A 17531-nucleotide genomic window follows, 5' to 3' on the forward strand; every position below is an offset into this window, starting at 1 on the left:
GCGGTTTGCATGTTGTTTAGTTTTTGCACTTTTGTATTCCCCCCAAGTAAAGAGAAGATTATTTTTTCCTGGGAGATCCTCATAACAGCTCTTAATTGTCTTCCATCTTTCTTCATCCATTCCTATGGCTAAATATTCTGGGAGAAAATAATACAGACAAGGTTGCTTTCTTCAGGAATTACAGTTTCTCTGTTACTATCACTATATATGTGGCAGAAAAAACTCATAGTGTACCATTTTCTCATAGGGTTTTGTGTTTTATCAAGTAAGATTAACACTCTACATATTATTTGTTTTACTTATCCTGCTGAAAATATACAATCCAACAAGAAAAACTACAACCACTATATAATCATTAAGGTAACCTGTTCTCTCTTATCCTAGCACTTTTTATCTAGAAGTTGACATAAAAACATATTCTAGAAAGTCAAAACATTAACATTTGGACACTATAATACTAGGGTTTGTTTGTTCTTTTCTGTGAGCTCTACTTTTAAAAAAATACCAGCCTGTTATAAATATTAGGTTATATACTTGAAATTTCGGTTCAGACTGATTAAGGACTTTTTCTGGCATTTGGACATAGTTACTGTGAAGTAGGAGAAAAATCCACACCTGGCAACAGAGGCTGCCATGTTGACAAGAGTGTGGGCAGGAAAAATCGTGTTTCACTGCATTTTTTATCTTTCAGTTCATCATCTGCACAGAGAAGAAGTGTATCTGGTTTAGGATTACTTTTCAGGATTTTTTGTTATCTTTTATATTTCCAGATATGAGGAAAAACAGACCGGCTTTAGCCATTTTATGAAACACAAATGTGTTTGCCAGCAAAAATGATGGCAGATTTATTTTATGAGAAATCTGAAGCATGGTCGAATAAGAATCTTAGTACTCTATGTATTACTTTAATGCTATATGGACAATACGATTACTATAGCAAGCAATCTCAAAGGGATATTAATTGTGATAGATCTATTGAAAACAAACCCAGAAAAAACAACAAAATACCCTATCTAGAAAGCTGATCATCTGTCAAGATGGTTGATAACTGAGTGGTTTAGATTTTTTTTAAATTATTTTTTGTTTACATTTTTGTTCCTTACCATCTTTAAAACATTCTGGGAAGGGGAGCTATGCCTACAGGAAAGATCCCAATGGAATTTGAAGAAGTTAATCTTTTTTTTTTTAATTCTGTTTTATTTCTGTCAACTGGAAAAAAAAAAGATTTGATTTAACTGGCTTGTTTGACATTGGTTCTTTTTTCTCTCCTTTAAAGAAAAATTCTTGGTGAACTTGAAAAGTGCAAATCTTAAATGCAATGCAGTTGGTTCAGCACTATACATATCTTCCATGTTTGAATTAGCATGTGCATTCAAACACATAATGTGATACTTTCAGATGTATACTACTCCACTATACTAAACAACGCAGCATGTAACGTTGCAGACTAAAGACTGTCAAATTTGAGAACAGTTTTCTTTTTTTTCTTTAGAGAGAGTGATAAAAGCTAGAGGACATAAATTCATTATCCGTTCCTATTAAAATTCATTTTCTGTGGCCTATATTTAATTACAGTGGGCTATTAAATATAATTATCTAGCATCTTTGAAAGTCAGTTTGCCATGAAAAAGTAATGTTTATATTAGAATGACAAATTTTTATATACAGATTTAAATGTGCTGCCCAAGACTTTAGAAGAAAGCAAGAGCTGTACCATGATTCCCTCAACATACATGAAACACGGGCAACCTGCTATGTATTTTACATGGGATATTACTGGTACCTAAAGAGGCAGAAGAATATTTATGTCAAGATTTTGTTTCATTTCTTTTTGGGAGAGTTATAGTTGTATTCTAACATCCACAGTGTTCTTCTGCTTATCTAAAGGGTAGATGGTCAGATCATATTCTAAATTTGTATGTAACTACAAAGCTGAGAAGTTTTGCAGAACTCCGGGTCAGGAAGATGAATGTGCAAAACCTTCTCTGAGAGTTCAAAGGTTCCTGCTTTCTTATTCACTGCTACTTGAGTGTCTGAGAAAAAGGAAATTGCTTTTTCCAAGTTGAGTAATATTTGACTTTGCTGAAATAACCATTGCTTGAGATGTCACCTTCAATATAAATCAAACCTATTAATGTAGACATTCTGGTCAATGATTCAGACTGCAAAACAGTATAACATCTAGATACAACTCTTCTAAAAGTGGTATTTTTTGAGTATTTAGGGAAAAAATACCTGTAAAATATTTTAAAATGAACTGAGGACTTGTTTTATAAATATTTTTCTAAAGTTCATTAACAGATAATCAAGAACAGTATTGATAACTTAGGTGGCAATTTTCTGCCTAGGTTAATATGGGTTTGATGTTCTGGCTCTGATGCAGCACAGTAGTATTGCCAGAACTGTTCCCAAGATAACATGCAAAAAAAATCTTTCACAAAATCAGAAAATTGTCAAACCCTGTTACACTTAACAGAAATTGAGATTTTTGCACTGGTTAGTTAGGGACAAATTATAGATGGGGTAACTGTACCTGACTAGATGAATTGTCTTCCTAAATTTAGATTCTTCTTTCTGCCCAGCATGGCATGTAGTTGACATGTCCCACCACATGGAAGGATGTGATTTGTATAGGGGGTGAATGACCCAAGTCAGCAATATAGTCTTCTGGGATTATTCTCAGTGACAGAATATACACTAACAACTGTCACTGCTGTTGGAAGAATGCTGTGTTGAAATCCTTTAAAATACTAGTTTTAACGCAGATTCATACACAAATCCCAATTTTGTGTTAGGAATGCAACACGTAGTATCGCACCAACCCAGCCTTGGTAAGAAGGAAGTGAGTATTTGTGTTGTTTAGCACCTTGCTTCCACTGGTCAGTGATGTTATCTTGTGTTAGTTACTTGGCAGATTTCCTTCACAGTCTGAGATAAAGCCAGTTTTCCTGTTGTGAGGACTCCTGCCTGAACTCCTTCATGTTTCCTCAGGATGTATTGAATAGGAAGCCAAGGCATCGCGCAGTGGGTGCCAGGTTTCACTTGAGGGTCTAACAGTTTCTCCACAAAAGGGACAACTGCTCTTCAAAATTGAGAAAAAGTACCAAGTCTAAGAGCCAATTGCTATCCAGATGTCCTCGACGGGATATAGTTGATCTTGAGAACACAGCCAAAGGAAGGTGAGAAGTTGAGGGATGCCTGCAGCAACTACCAGGACAGCAAGTCCTTGCTGGAGCAGGGAAGTAGCCATGGCTCTGGTACAAGAGGCTTTACAGAGACTTCAGCTGGGAAACCATCACAGAGCCAGAGCTGTGGATGGTGATGGCTTCAGGAAAGGAGGGGAAAAGAGAGGTAACTGCACTAGAAATAAGACTTAAGGCATTCACAATATGTGAAAACTTCATAACTAGTTATTTTCTGAGAGCCCATTTACTGACAGATGAATAAATACATTTATAAAAACTTTGGCTGAAAAACTCTACCACTTCAAGTCATGTCCTATTCAATTGCATGCCATCAAATCAAGTGGAGAGCTGACAAAATCTGACATGTGCAGAAGGTTGTGGCCAGCAAAGCATAATGCTAAATGTCAGGAAAAAGATACAATAAATCTGAAATCTGTTGTATCACACAGAAAGGCAGTATTAACACTCAAGGACATCCAGTTAGCTATTCCAAAATCTTTGGGAAATATACTGTGTCAACACAACTGTTATCACCCACCTAAGTTTATTTTTATAGATTTATTTTTACCCAACTGTTTTTGGTTGGTTGAGGTGATCTGAGAGAATACAATTATTACTAATACCTTCCCTTTAATTTGCATCCGTGTTTCCTATGTCCAAGGCAAAATAGTGGTGTCTGCTGTTCTTGAAAGGCAGCAGCCACCATTGCTGTGTCAGAGCAGGCAGTCAGTTAAAATATTTTCTTTGCCATAAACAACATAGTAAAACAGTTAAACTTGATGGTGGACATTACATGAAACATGGTGATCTACAGTGCAAAATCTATAGCTTGCACTGTTGCTTTATTATATTACTAAGGGTGTAATTCTTGCTCCTCAGTCAATGGACTTGCACACTCAAGTTGTCAGGAATATAAAGTTTTGTGATTAATTTCAGAAATAACCTCACACAGGAAATTGTGTGTAGAAATCTCAGCACAAATATAAAAAGCAAATGTTGAACACAAATATTGGAAACACTTGTTGCTGGTATCTGTAAGATCTTTTCACCGATGAGAGGGGATCTGATTAGTACCTTTAGTTCTTACTGTGAATTTTCCTAGATTTTTTTCACTTTATCTGAGCAGTTAGAAAACTGCTAGCAGCACTTTTCAGGTATCACGGAAAAAGTTCAGTTTGTTTTCTCAAGATGGATTATACAGGTCTGTTGCTTTTCTGCTAACATCTTGATGATGTTTTCCATTAACAGCAAACTTTAAAATCAAAAGCAAATTAACAATGTGGAGAAATGCAAAGGGATCATTTCTTTTAGACAGTACTTGCAAAATGTTCATTTTACAATGAATATATTTATATACAATCAAGATAATTAGAATGAATAAGAACATCCTAGAGATTAATTGCTGTAGTAAAATCAGACATATTTGTGTCTAAAAATCTGAAAACGAGCAAACTCGTTAGAAGTTCACTTAGGCGTACAGTATTCTTGCTCTGCTTAAAGGATCAGACTAAGTTTTCAATCCTTAAACATGAGCAATAGTTCAGTAAAAGACAAGTTTAATTTCCATTTTCACAATGATACTAATTTATGTGGTCTTCTTAACAGCATCATTGTAAATGAGACATAAGAATCTAATAGCAAAATTAATTTCCATACCCAGTTAGCCTGTTGGATAATCCAACAGAGGTATGATCCCAGATTATTGATGATTGCAGACTGCAGAATTTTACATAAAATGAAGAAAAAAACAGGAGAACAATTTTTTATTAATAATACTATTCTGTATGTGCCAATAAATATGTTTAAATGTTGTTATGACAGAAAAACTTAAAAGATTTTAATTTTACAATCTTTACTTTTACCACTGCTTCAAGGCCAGCCTAATAAACTCCTCTTTCTTACACTTGAAATGGGTGACTTACTGCCTTACTTCACAGATTGCTTTTATAAAAATACTGTAAAACCCACAGTGACAAATCACATGATAATCAGCTTAGTTTAGATTTTTCCCATATTTCAGAACAACTTATTTCTATATGTTTAACACAGATGATAAGGTTTTATTTTTGAAACCCACTGCCAGCTACATCTTTAATAAAGATCACTTCTTTTTATATATTTCAGGTTAATTTTTTCATCTGAAAGGTCTTTGAGATTAAAATATGTTAGCATATATGACACTACAATTTGTTCATACTGTTCACTGTCCAGGGACAGCCTTAAAACTACAGTAATGTAGGTAAGGATTTTGACATAGAATTTGGAAGTGTGTAGTGAATATTGCCAGTAGACTTCTAGTGTTGAATCACCACAAGACCATAAGATTTGCGCTAGAGTTACCAATTGCAGAAAAACCCAAGCAGCGTGACAAGATGAGAAAACACTTTAGAAACAGTGCTTTTCAGATAAAAACTCCTGCTTTATAGGGCAGTATTTGGGGTTGGGGAGGAGTGTTAAAACTTTTTCCCACCTTTCTCTTTATTTTTTTGTGTTTTATATCATCTTTATATGTCTAGAACAGAGATCAGGGAATTAATCTGTAGTGAAAAAAAATCAGGCTTTTGATTCACATCTGAGAAGAGAAAATAAAGACTCTAAAACAGAACTTGGCATACTTTAAAAAAAAATAATTTAGAAAGCATCTGTTAGCAAAAAAGCAAGTGCATACGTATCAAAGACATATACATTGCATGTTACTACAGTATTCCTCTCAAATATAGCACTTTTTACTGCATGTAAACAACGTAGAGAAGTCCTATTACCCTTCCTCACAAACAGTTTTGAAGGGCAGAGGACCAGATAACACAGAAAATTTGTAACAGAGGAAGGACTTTTATCGACGTAATGTAGCTACTGTGCTAGTGCTCTGAACACTGAACTTGATTTTACCAGGCTATAGAAAAAGATAGAAGAAAATTATAGCCATACTCCAGCTCCAGGTGCACTATGGTACCACAAATATTTTTTCTCCCCAAAAATGTGACACCTGGATGTAAACTGCTTTGGGCTGTGTTTCTGAGGTGCACCTACAGACTTGACTAACCAGCACCCTCAGAGCACACTAATTCTGTGCAAGCTGCCTGGGCCATGCACAATCTGCCCTTCTGTACCTGTTGGCAATCGAGGAAAGGGAGAAGGCTAGAAAAATTAATTAAGGCTAAGAGAAAAGAGCAAGCAAACTGCAACTGCAATTCAAGGTACAATTTACAGGTAAATGAAAACTTCTATTTTCAGGGCTTTTTGTTTTTAAGCCTGGAAGTTCACATAGTTGTACAAGCGTCTACTCAGAAATGGGTATCCTCTATTAACTGGAAGAGAACGACGATACGCTGGGCATGTAATGGCTTCAGCTGTATATTGAACTTGTAAAAGGATGAAATAACATCATTTATGGTCCTGTCTGTACGTGAGAACCAGATCTGGGCTGGTAGGAGCAGCTGGTTGCAGTTGCAGTGCTGAAGTAGGCAGCAGCATGCAAGCAGTAACAGCACATGGGCTGTGAAAGTCAGTGGGATGGAGGTGGTGGATGGAGAGGAGGAAATGCTGATACTATCAAGATTTTGGTCCATCCAGGCAGCCACTGGCTGTAACACCAGGAGTGTAGTTTGAGGGTGCTGCAGTGCAAAATCATAGAAAACATAGGTAGGAGGCACTTCTGGAGGTCATCCATTCCCACCTCCTGCTAAAAACAAAGAAAAATTTAAAGATATATTATGTTACCCAAGACCTTTTCTAGTCAAATTCTCCACATCTCTTAGGTTAGAAGTTCCCCAGTGGCACCTGCCACAACAGATAATTTTGATTTTTTTTCTATTGTATGACTGGAAGTTCTCTTGCTGTAACTTGAGCCTGCTACCTTTCATCCTGTCGCTGTGTTCTGCTGCCTCCTGGCAAGTCTGGCTCTACACCCTCCCATACAGTAGGTGAAGATAGTAAGAAGATCACCTCGTTAACTTTCTCTCTTAAGACTGAACAAACTCAGTTCTCTCAGCCTCTCCTAGTAACTCCTGTGCTCTAGTTCCCCAGCCATCTTGGTGGACATCTTACGGTTTGTCAATATCTTGTTTGTACTGGGAGAACAGAAACTCAGCGTAATAGTCCAGTTGAGGGCTTATGAATACTGAATAGAGGAAAATAATCACTTCCTTAAACCTGCTTCCTATGCTTTGCCAATGCAGCCCAGTCAGCAGTTAGCCTTCATTACTGCAAGGACACCTTGCTGACCCATATTCAGCTTGTTGTCCACGAGGACCCTCACAACTTTTTCTTCAAAGTCCCTTTCCAGAAGTCACCTGGAGTATTGAGTTCATCCATCCCATGAGCACGACTCCACATGTCTTTGTTAAATTTTGTGAGATTCCTGTCTGCTCATTTCTTCAGATTATTGAGGTCCTTTTGACCTCAGTTGGTCCCTTTGAGCAGCACTGCTCTCCAGTTTACCAACCGCTTCCCACAGCTTAGTCTCATTTGTGAACTTGCCAAGGAACTACATCCTATCATGTGAGTTGTTAAAGGTATTAAACAGTATTGGTTTCAGGATCAGCCCCTGAGAAATGCCACTAGTAACTGGCCTTCCAACTGTTGGCACTATCCTTTGAGCGTGACAATCTAGCCAGTTTTTAACCCACCTAGTAGTCCACTCATCCAGTCTGTACCTCCCCAACTTGGCTATGAGGATGTTATGAGAGATCATACTGAAAGCCTGGCTAAAGTGAAGGTAAAAAATATCTGCTGCTTTCCACCCATTGATGGAGTCAGCTAACTCACCAGAGAGGGCAGTCAGGTTGGTCAGGCACAGTCTGCCCTTCGTAACTCCAGGCTGGCTCTTTCCAACCTTGTTCTTTTTGAATACGGACACTTTTTGGATAGAGACTCTTTGTCTATACTTTTGGGGGGCATGCGGTGGAGCATACCATTAAAATCCAGGTACCCTGATATTTCCTTCTAACATGCCACCTAAGCTGTGTGATTTGAGCGTGCCCCAATAGCTTGGTGCACCAAGCAGCCAGGAAATATGGTGCTCTCAAAGGCGTCTACAGGGCAGTGAAGGTTCATCCACTGGGCCAAGTAGGACCACATTGGTTAGTACACCCAGGTGTGTATGACAAAGCAGTACTTATTTCAGTTTAGGTAGAAACAGCACTCTTCCAAGTTACTTGGTTTGGCTTATACAAACTGGATTTAGGCTGTAAATCATGGAAGTGGTTATTTGGGTTTTGAATTTAAAAGCTCTCTTTTCAATGCTGGAAAGAACTATATCACCTCGCTCTTCATTAAAACATATAAATAGTTATTCTGATATTCATATCTTGTGCCATTCCAGTTGCCTCAAAGAGTGCATTATTTTTATATGTGCATGTGGAGGTTTCATAAGGAAAGTGATCTCACATCCTGTGTTACTTTTTTTACCTCCTGACTGTTGGATGGTTTATTTTCAGCACAGAATTCAGAACAAGACACATCATGTAGATGAGAACAACATTTACAAAGCATATAATCATTTTTAGACTTTCTTAAGTTGCACTTGGAGCCTAGCCCAATGCCTGAAAATATAGAAAAATTTTTTTCAAGATTAGATTCAATGCACAGCTTTTTCTTTCTTTTCAAATAATGCTGGTTTTCCCATACATGCTCTGAATGGGGTATCTTGCCCTAATGCTCTATAATTTTAAACCTAGACTATCGCTGCCCTCAGTTTAATTACAAAATTGTTTACATGGGTCGATTTTGCCCAATTAGACTGTGCTGTTGGCATATACATTTCACATTTTGTTAGAATAATTGGGTTAGAATGTTTTGCAGGGTTAATGGCTCTCATTGTTAAACAGAGCATTACTTTCCCTATCTGCAATCTGTAACAGCTCACTAGAAAAACAGAAATTGAATTTCATCTAGCAGCGGAATAACCCATCCATTAAAACAGTCTTCCTAGTGACAAAATTAGATGAAATGTGGGGTTTCTAGTTTGCAAGGGTTTTATTTCAGTATTTTGCAATTTTGTTTGAACCAATTTGGCAGAATATTCTCATTTTTTGTGTTTTATGGAACCCAGTCCAGGGAAATACCCTAGTAAGGAAGCTCTGTCCCAGGAACCCAAGACTTCTGGTTCTGCAAGAAGGATCCAGGTCACTCAGGACTTTCAGATAGCCCACTGTAGCCCCAGGAGCCAAAATCCTGGAAGCCAGGCAGGCCTTTGAGGAGGCCAGGGAGTTCCCACTACAGTCCTTGGCTCCCAGGCACATCCAAGAGTTCAAAGGCTCCCAGGGATTTCAGCCTGCTTGGTCCATGGCTGGAAGCCTTTGCATGCAAAAGTGCCATGGAGCCAGCAGAAAAAAATGGGTAGGTTAATTTTCTGCTATTCAATAACTGACCCAGTATATTTCTGAGAATTATCTTGGGTGTACCCAAAACTGTTTTTTTATAAGTCCCTCTAATAGTGGAAAATTCCCTAAGTGGCTCTGCCTGCAGCATGAAGTAGGTCTAATACTGTTGCCCTTTCATCTAGCTGAGTCTTCCAAATTTGTAGTTAATTCTATTCAATGCTGTTATTAGGCAAGAACTTTGCCACTGTTGTAGCTGGTTTGCAATTTTCACATTTTGAGACTGTTTCCCAAAGAGTATCTGTCTTTGCATTCACATTCCTGCTCACATCACCATCTGTCAGACCATTGCTACCTTGACTAATTAATATATTATTAATGAATGCAACTATGCTTCAAGATTCTATCTAGGTCTCTGTATCAGAAGAACAAATTATCACATAATGAGATTGTGCCTATGATATGTTTATGCTATTTCTAACTTAACTGAAATGAAGTAACATGAGAAAAATATCAGAAATATCTGACAGTTTCCCAATTAATCTCCAGAAGAACAAAGCCTGTATCTTACAGGGGAAGTTTAAGTAAAGGCTTAGCACTTGCGGTTTCTTTTCTTTTCTTTTCTTTTTTCTTTTCTTCTTTTCTTTTCTTTTCTTTTCTCTTTTCTTTTTCTTTTCTTTTCTTTTCTTTTCTTTTCTTTTCTTTTTCTTTTCTTTTCTTTTCTTTTCTTTTCTTTTCTTTTCTTTTCTTTTCTTTTCTTTTCTTTTCTTTTCTTTTCTTTTCTCTTCTCTTCTCTTCTCTTCTCTTCTCTTCTCTTCTCTTCTCTTCTCCTCTCCTCTCCTCTCCTCTCCTCTCCTCTCCTCTCCTCTCCTCTCCTCTCCTCTCCTCTCCTCTCCTCTCCTCTCCTCTCCTCTCCTCTCCTCTTTTCTCTTTTCTCTTTTCTCTTTTCTCTTTTCTCTTTTCTCTTTTGCCTTGCCTTTCTTTTCTTTGCCTTGCCTTGCTTTTTCTTCTCTTTTCTCTTTTCTTTTCTTCTTCGCTTTTCTTCGCTTCACTTTGCTTCTCTTTTAAATAAGGATTTCTGAAGTGTTTACATGCAACAGAATATTTAGTTTTTTTTGTAGTGCATCCACCTAACATACTCTTCCAGCATTGCAAAAGTGAGTTCTTTATTTAGATAGAGATGTTCTGGATGACAGGTACCACACAGATACTCACAGGTAGGAAAAGAAAGACAAGCCTAGATGAAGGTCTTTAAGTCCCATTCTGGGCTAAATTCAAGTGATCTAAATCATACTATCCTCACAAGCTGCAGATGCTCCAGTTAACAGCAATAATTTAAGGACTGTCCACATAGGTTGTCTATGAGGCAGCACCAGAATCTCTGGGTTCTGAGAGCTTGAAATCGTCTTCCGGTTTCTAGACTAAATATTATTTACCATATTTCTAACCTGTCTTGCCCTTCTTCTGTTTTGAATTCATCTTTCAAAAATATGGGTTGTCAGAATTGTACATCATACCAAAAGGAGTCTCACCAGCATTTAATGCAACAGCTTTAATTTTTTTTTATCTACCAGAACCCAATGATTTACACACCCTATGATCTACATTTTCCCCCAACAGTCTCTCACAATCATCTGTTGATTGACTGTTACAGCCAGAATTCTTCTTACTCCATCATTTCCAACAGATGAGCTTTTACCTAACAGAATTACTTGTTATTAATCCCTAAGAACTTGCATCTTGTGTAACTGAATGCTAAAAGCCTGAAACAGATGTACCCAAAACTCAGGTATTTAGGCCAACAATAGCACACAAAGGGAAACAGGATCTTTTTAGCTAATCCTATGATTCTAGTCACTTACACATCTCAGTATCAACTGACTACATACTCTTAATGTATGCATCAAATTTTAACTATTCTTAAACTGCTTTTTGGAAATGGTAGCCATTATAAAATACTGACTCAAAAAAACCCCAACCAATGACCCAATTAAATTCTGGGACTCATGAAAACATATCTTCTATTAAATAGCTGAATCTAAATATTTAGGCTTTGTGTTAAGGTCCCTACCACCAGCCATGAAAATTATGTATCAATGTTCACATTAACATAGTGTTGTGTACATTTGCCAACAAAATTTTTACTGGAGACAAGAGTCCAGCAAGACAATACCGATTTTAATGAGGCAGCAATGTTAGGGGGAACAGAGCAACTGAATGAACAACATTATAAGCTTTGACATATGCACTGTGCATTTCACAAACGAGTCGTCCAAACCAGCCAACTCTAAAGTAGAAACAGGCTAAAAAAGAGAAAGGGGTGTAGCCAAATACAACAATCAGACAATCTTCTGCCAAATTGCTATTGAAGTCCTCTCCAATAAGCAAAGATATACTATTTTTAAAGATTTGATTTTTTTCATGAGACCATGTACTGAAACGCAGAGAGATATTTCCCTTCCATGGGGGAAGCAGTTAGCATAATGAAGTGTGAGAGAAGCACTGTAAATCTCCATTTAAGTAAACCAAAGAAATAATGAATAGATGAATGTAAGATTGCAGGAAATTAGAATTATAAGATATGATATCATTTCTAAATAAAGCTTCCTTTATTATTTTTCTAGCTTTTACAATTATTTGTTTTTATAGAAGTTAAAAGTTTTCAGAAGGAAGAAAAAAAAAAACAAAAAAAGATTTGAAGAGCACAGTATCAATTCCCACTGGATTTTGACCTGTCTCTTAGAATTAACTGCAGCTTATCTAGAACAAGCAGGAGGAGGTCATAAATTTATTGTTATTAGTCTAATCCAGAGTGGGGGGAAGAATCAGATAAGCTTATGGTCATGCAAACCAAACAACCTGTTTTCAGGTCAGACTTCAAACAAGAAATATTTTGTGTGCCCAAAATCTTATAAGTTTTAAAACAATTCTGTCCCTCCAAAGAAAATAAGAGAGAGAACTTCTCACAGCAAACTTTCCATTCATTATCTTTAAGCAAACCTGTCTATATAACACTTCTGTGGTATTAAATAACCTAATCTAAAATTGCAATGTGTGCATCAATTTGTAGCTGAAGTGAACCCTGTTCCATACCAGGACATTTATGCAAAATATGAGACGAGAAACAGAAAAATTATTCTGACTGTATTGTGGAAGTTACCCAGATATTCTTACCCAGGTATACTTAATGAACTGAAGTGAACTTAAGGCTTATGAAGACAAAGCTTGTGAATAGCAGAAATAGACAGGACAACCACTTTGACACGTGTCGCGTCATTACACTTTTTTTATGTAGCACGGCCTCAGCTCCTGAGCACTTTCTTTTTTTAATATGACCGAGAATCTGCCTTGTTCTTTTCTGTCCATCGTGGCTCATTCTGCCATGCTTCTCCAAAATGCCATGGAGCTATTCCTCCTGAGGCAGGGAGCATAAAAGCTCTGCTTTTGACAGCAGAGCTGCTGGGGTAACCCTACAATATGTCATTAGGAAGTCATCCACTGTAAACTTGAAAAAAGCAAATAGCTCCAGCTAAGCTTGTGTGCTAACATAACGTAGTCCTGCTTCACCATCTAGAGAAAACTTCACTACCCTGACCTGCAAATAAATGCCATTTTGTATACTTGCTATGCTGACTCTGTTAGGAACATTAAACATCTTGCTGCCATAAAAAGAAAAAAGTCCTTAAAGTGATAAAGAATGAATAAATTGCTGAGTGGAACAATAAACATATTCTATTAACAAAATAGCTCAACTGTATTTAAATCTAGCAGAATCAAATACTCTATATTATTTTATCCCATATAAAATTCTTTAGTTTCAGGTTTATTTTTGTTTGCTGTTGATTTTACATCCTTTTCCAAGCTAAATGTTGCCTTCAGGTTTGATAAGAATGAGAACACATTCATTTTGCATACATTAGAAATCTGTCAGAGGGCTCTATTTTAGCTGGAATGAATAACATCCTGTTCTTGTGCGCTAGGCTTGATTGATATTTCACTGCATTGTGGACAGGGGAAATGGCTGGTGAAACTGAACATATGATTTCCTTTCTTCTTTTTTTAGTAAGTGCTGCTTTATTCTTTGCTGTTATATGGTATTAAGGTTGTGAAACAGAGGTGTTTTAAGTAGTGGCTGCTCTGCAAGGGAACAGCACTTCTACTGTTCTGCTTTACACTGTATGCAATACCAAGGAATGACATTTTAAGCAGCCCAAGAGGTGAAATAGCTGCTATCTTTAACCTGAGTGGCTGGGAAACCTTGCAACCATAGTGATACAAGATCACCAGCTAATAAACTGTTTTGCCTTTCATAAAAACCAAAAGACCTTTTTTACTAATTCTTAGCCAGACTAAATAATTGCCTGAACTATCAATGTTGTTGTATTCTGGATGTCTAGCAAAGCCAGTGCCAGCTTGAGAAGATCAGTCCCGTTTTTACTGTTTCACTTCATTATCAAAGTGAATTAGATTGCTGGTGTCCATTTGCTAAAAGAGTCATCTGGATTTCAGAAGTTTTATAAGGATACGTATTATAGAAAGGGAATACTGGGCTCAATGTTTTGGCATAATTTTCATTTGCAAAATGACATCTTTTTCTGCTCTATTCTATTACATCAGGTGACTGAGGATTTTTTGCAGCTTAGCAACTATTTCATAAAAAATGTTTCTACCTAGTGAGGTTTTACAAAGAACGAAAGTAAGAAAACTCCATAATTCTGAAGTTAATGCATACCACTGAAATTAACGTTTGTACAAAGCTCTTTCTCCTCAGGCTGGGGCAGCGCACGGTGTCCTTTTTCGAGGAGACATCCACTCTTGTTGCAAGACTCTCCCAGATCTTGGGGTAATGCCCCAGCTGGTGCCACCTGGACCTTCCCATGGCACTGGCAGGAAAATTGCTGGGTGGGCTCTGCTGCAAGACCTCCTCCTAAACCCAGCTACTGACATCTTCTGCCTCTACTTTTTTCCCACTCTTTCCCTAATCTGTCCCTTCCCCTTTTGTAGAGCATGTATGCCTCCTGACCTGTGGCTGTAAGTTTAAAAAATGTCCCTGTGCTTTCTTGCAGTACATAAGGCCCTGGTGCTCTGTACTTCAGAAAACAAGAAAAGGGTATTTCTTTTCTCAGAATGCTATTTATTAACTAAATTGGAAAAAAGTATTCAACTTCCTCCTCAGTTGTAAGAAAAAAGAAAAAAAAAATAAAGGCAAAATGTGAAAAGAAGAAAGGGGAAGAGGAAAACTAGAAATATCAATAAATAGAAAGGATTTCTTTGAAACATTTTGGATAGAAATTCACATTAAAATCTTGTATAAAATCAATGAAAATTACCTAAAATAAAATAAAAAGTTAATATTTTCTCTCCTTATGTTTCCCTCTGCTCTCAGACTCTGCAGTACCTTATTTCAGTTTCAATCATCACAATTAATTATCCTTTACAAACATGAGTGAACTCAGAATATGTAGCAAATCTGGACATTCATTTATAAAAGAACTGTTAAACATTGTTTGCTAGGAGATATAAGCCTAGGAAAATTCATTAAAAATAAGTAAAATATCTCCTGCTGAGCAGATGCAAAGCTTTTAGAGCAGAATTATGAAAAATAATCATTCAGCCTAATTAATTTCAGTCTTTTTTTAAATTTATTTTTAAGGAGTTTCATAAGCTAATAGATCATTCTAGCTGAAGCCTTCTAGTATTTTCCCTCTTTATACTTCAAAATTAAAATACTATATAAATCTTAATAATTATTTCTTTGCTCTAGAAAGAACAGAGAGTGTAGACATATGGCATCCTCACAGAAATGCTAGCTTTGCGGTAGAGTACTTGTGGTTCTTTCATGCAACTTTTCATTTTGAGCTGCACTGATGCTTTACGACTGTAAGAAAAACACTCTTAGTGTGATGGTTATAGCAGGATTCAATGTATACTGCTGACAATTTTGTCTAGTTTAGAGATAATAAGGAAAAGTATAATTCTCCCATAAAATGGAATTTCTGGTGTTGTATTTTGAGATAGACGTGTTCGCTAACTGTTGGTAGCAATTTACACAGGTACAAAACTACTTTATCAAAGTAGAGAAATACCATGATTAAAGCAATATTTACTTATGAGCTACCAGATACAGCTGATTTGTAGCTGAAAGCAGTTTAATTATATAGTATAGTAGTATAATGTTATAGTATCGAAATGTACTTTTTTTTTTTTTCAATTTCTTTATGGCTTTAATAAAATTAAATTAAAACTATTACCACAGGTCCTGGAATAATTATTCTATTTGCATTTGGAGTTGGGCTAAGCTGCAACTGTTTTGTATCAAAGAGGAAAAAGGAATAGAAAAAAAAATATTCTCTTGTAGCATATTTTCATTTTAAGAGTGAGTCATTTGATAACAAATTATTCTGAGACAATTAGTTATGAATCACCACCCACTAGTACACTTCAGCATACTCTCTTCAACTCTATGTCCATTTGTCATTGTAGACTAAGCTCAGAAATGACATCTACATGTATCAGAAGATTTTTATTTGTGGATATTAAATTATATTTCTTAATTACAGCGGTCTGAATTGGAAACCCTTTAGAAGTTGGGCTTCCCATCAACTCTGACTATTCCTTGAAATACCTTGTTTAGAAATAACTGACACACTGAACACTTCAGAGGAATTTGTGGGGATTTTTTTCTTAGCTTACTAATTAAATACCTCTGACTGAGATGGGTGAGCATGGAGGAAATACAAGCATTTCCATGAAATACAAACTGTGGTTTTATCTGCAAATGCCATGCCCCTCACTTTCTAGACATCTCCTTTCTGTCGAAGCAGTAAGTTCATGTCTGTCTGAATGTTTAGGAAAGGGATCTTTCCATACAAATGGGACTCTTGGCATACAAAAGCATCTGCGTATGCTCAGAGCAGTATGTCATTCTGCAAGGAGCTGACATGCCCAGCTGCAGAGGGGCGGAGAGGCTGGATCGGGGCTGAACCCCTTAGAGCATGTGGCAAGGCATCCTGAACAGGGGAAGAGGGCGAAAAATGCCTCCGTCACACAAAACACCTCTGTCAGGCCAGTCCAACAACTCTGACGGGTCATGAGCAGAGGGAGCGTATCCAAACATTGGACTGTCACCGAATGGTTGGACTCATAGCCCAAAACCACACATTGGATTGAGTTTGATTGCAACCTGAACATTATCTTCAGTTGGGCTTTCTGGGCATATGGTTTCTTTGTCTCACTTATGGTGAAATCTCAGAACTGCTGAGACTCTGGATTCCCCCCAGAATTTACAATTACCTAATTCATGCTTACCAGCCTGGGAACCACTTTATATGAAGCTCCCATATCTCAGCCTTTGCCTCAGTTCCTTCATCAGTCTAAGAACTCTTTTAGATTTGGTCATATTGGGTTCTCCAGGGATCTCATGACCCCTCTTTTCTCCAAAACCTTCTGTCCTTCCAACAACTGCCTCTTAGAGACTCCAAGTTACCAAAATGCCTTCCCAGGTAAGCTGCCGCCAGGACTCCTGGCAGAATCATCATTCTCAGCCTGGTGACTTCCTTTAAACATATGCTCATAGAGTCCCTTTCAGAGAACAGTTGTTGAGAGAATGACCCCGACATGAACGTAAGCACAGCATCCATGCTGTATGCCTGCCTGCTGGGCACAGGGTCCGCTTTCCTATTGTATACCGGAAATGACTTCAAAAGCTGAAGGTGAATTAAAAGTTCTAAGTTGTAACATTATTCAGAAAGAGAGAGAGAAAAATATATTGACTCATTGAGAGGATTCCCCTCAGCAATTACGTAAGCTATTTTGCATATAGGCAATGCCAATTTAAATCACTGCCTATTGGGCTAATTTCATAATGGTATTTTCAAATGATAAATGATTTGAGGGTAGGCATGAAAATGCCAGGCATCTTGAAGGCAGATCCTGTCCCTGTGAATAAATGAGCTTTTTGCCCAGTGTACTAAACAAATCAGGTTGAAGATGCTGCAAGGTATTACAAATTTTCCTAGTTGTGCTT

The sequence above is a fragment of the Gymnogyps californianus genome, chromosome Z, assembly GCF_018139145.2.
Source record: "Gymnogyps californianus isolate 813 chromosome Z, ASM1813914v2, whole genome shotgun sequence".
In the NCBI taxonomy this organism is placed as follows: Eukaryota; Metazoa; Chordata; class Aves; order Accipitriformes; family Cathartidae; genus Gymnogyps; species Gymnogyps californianus.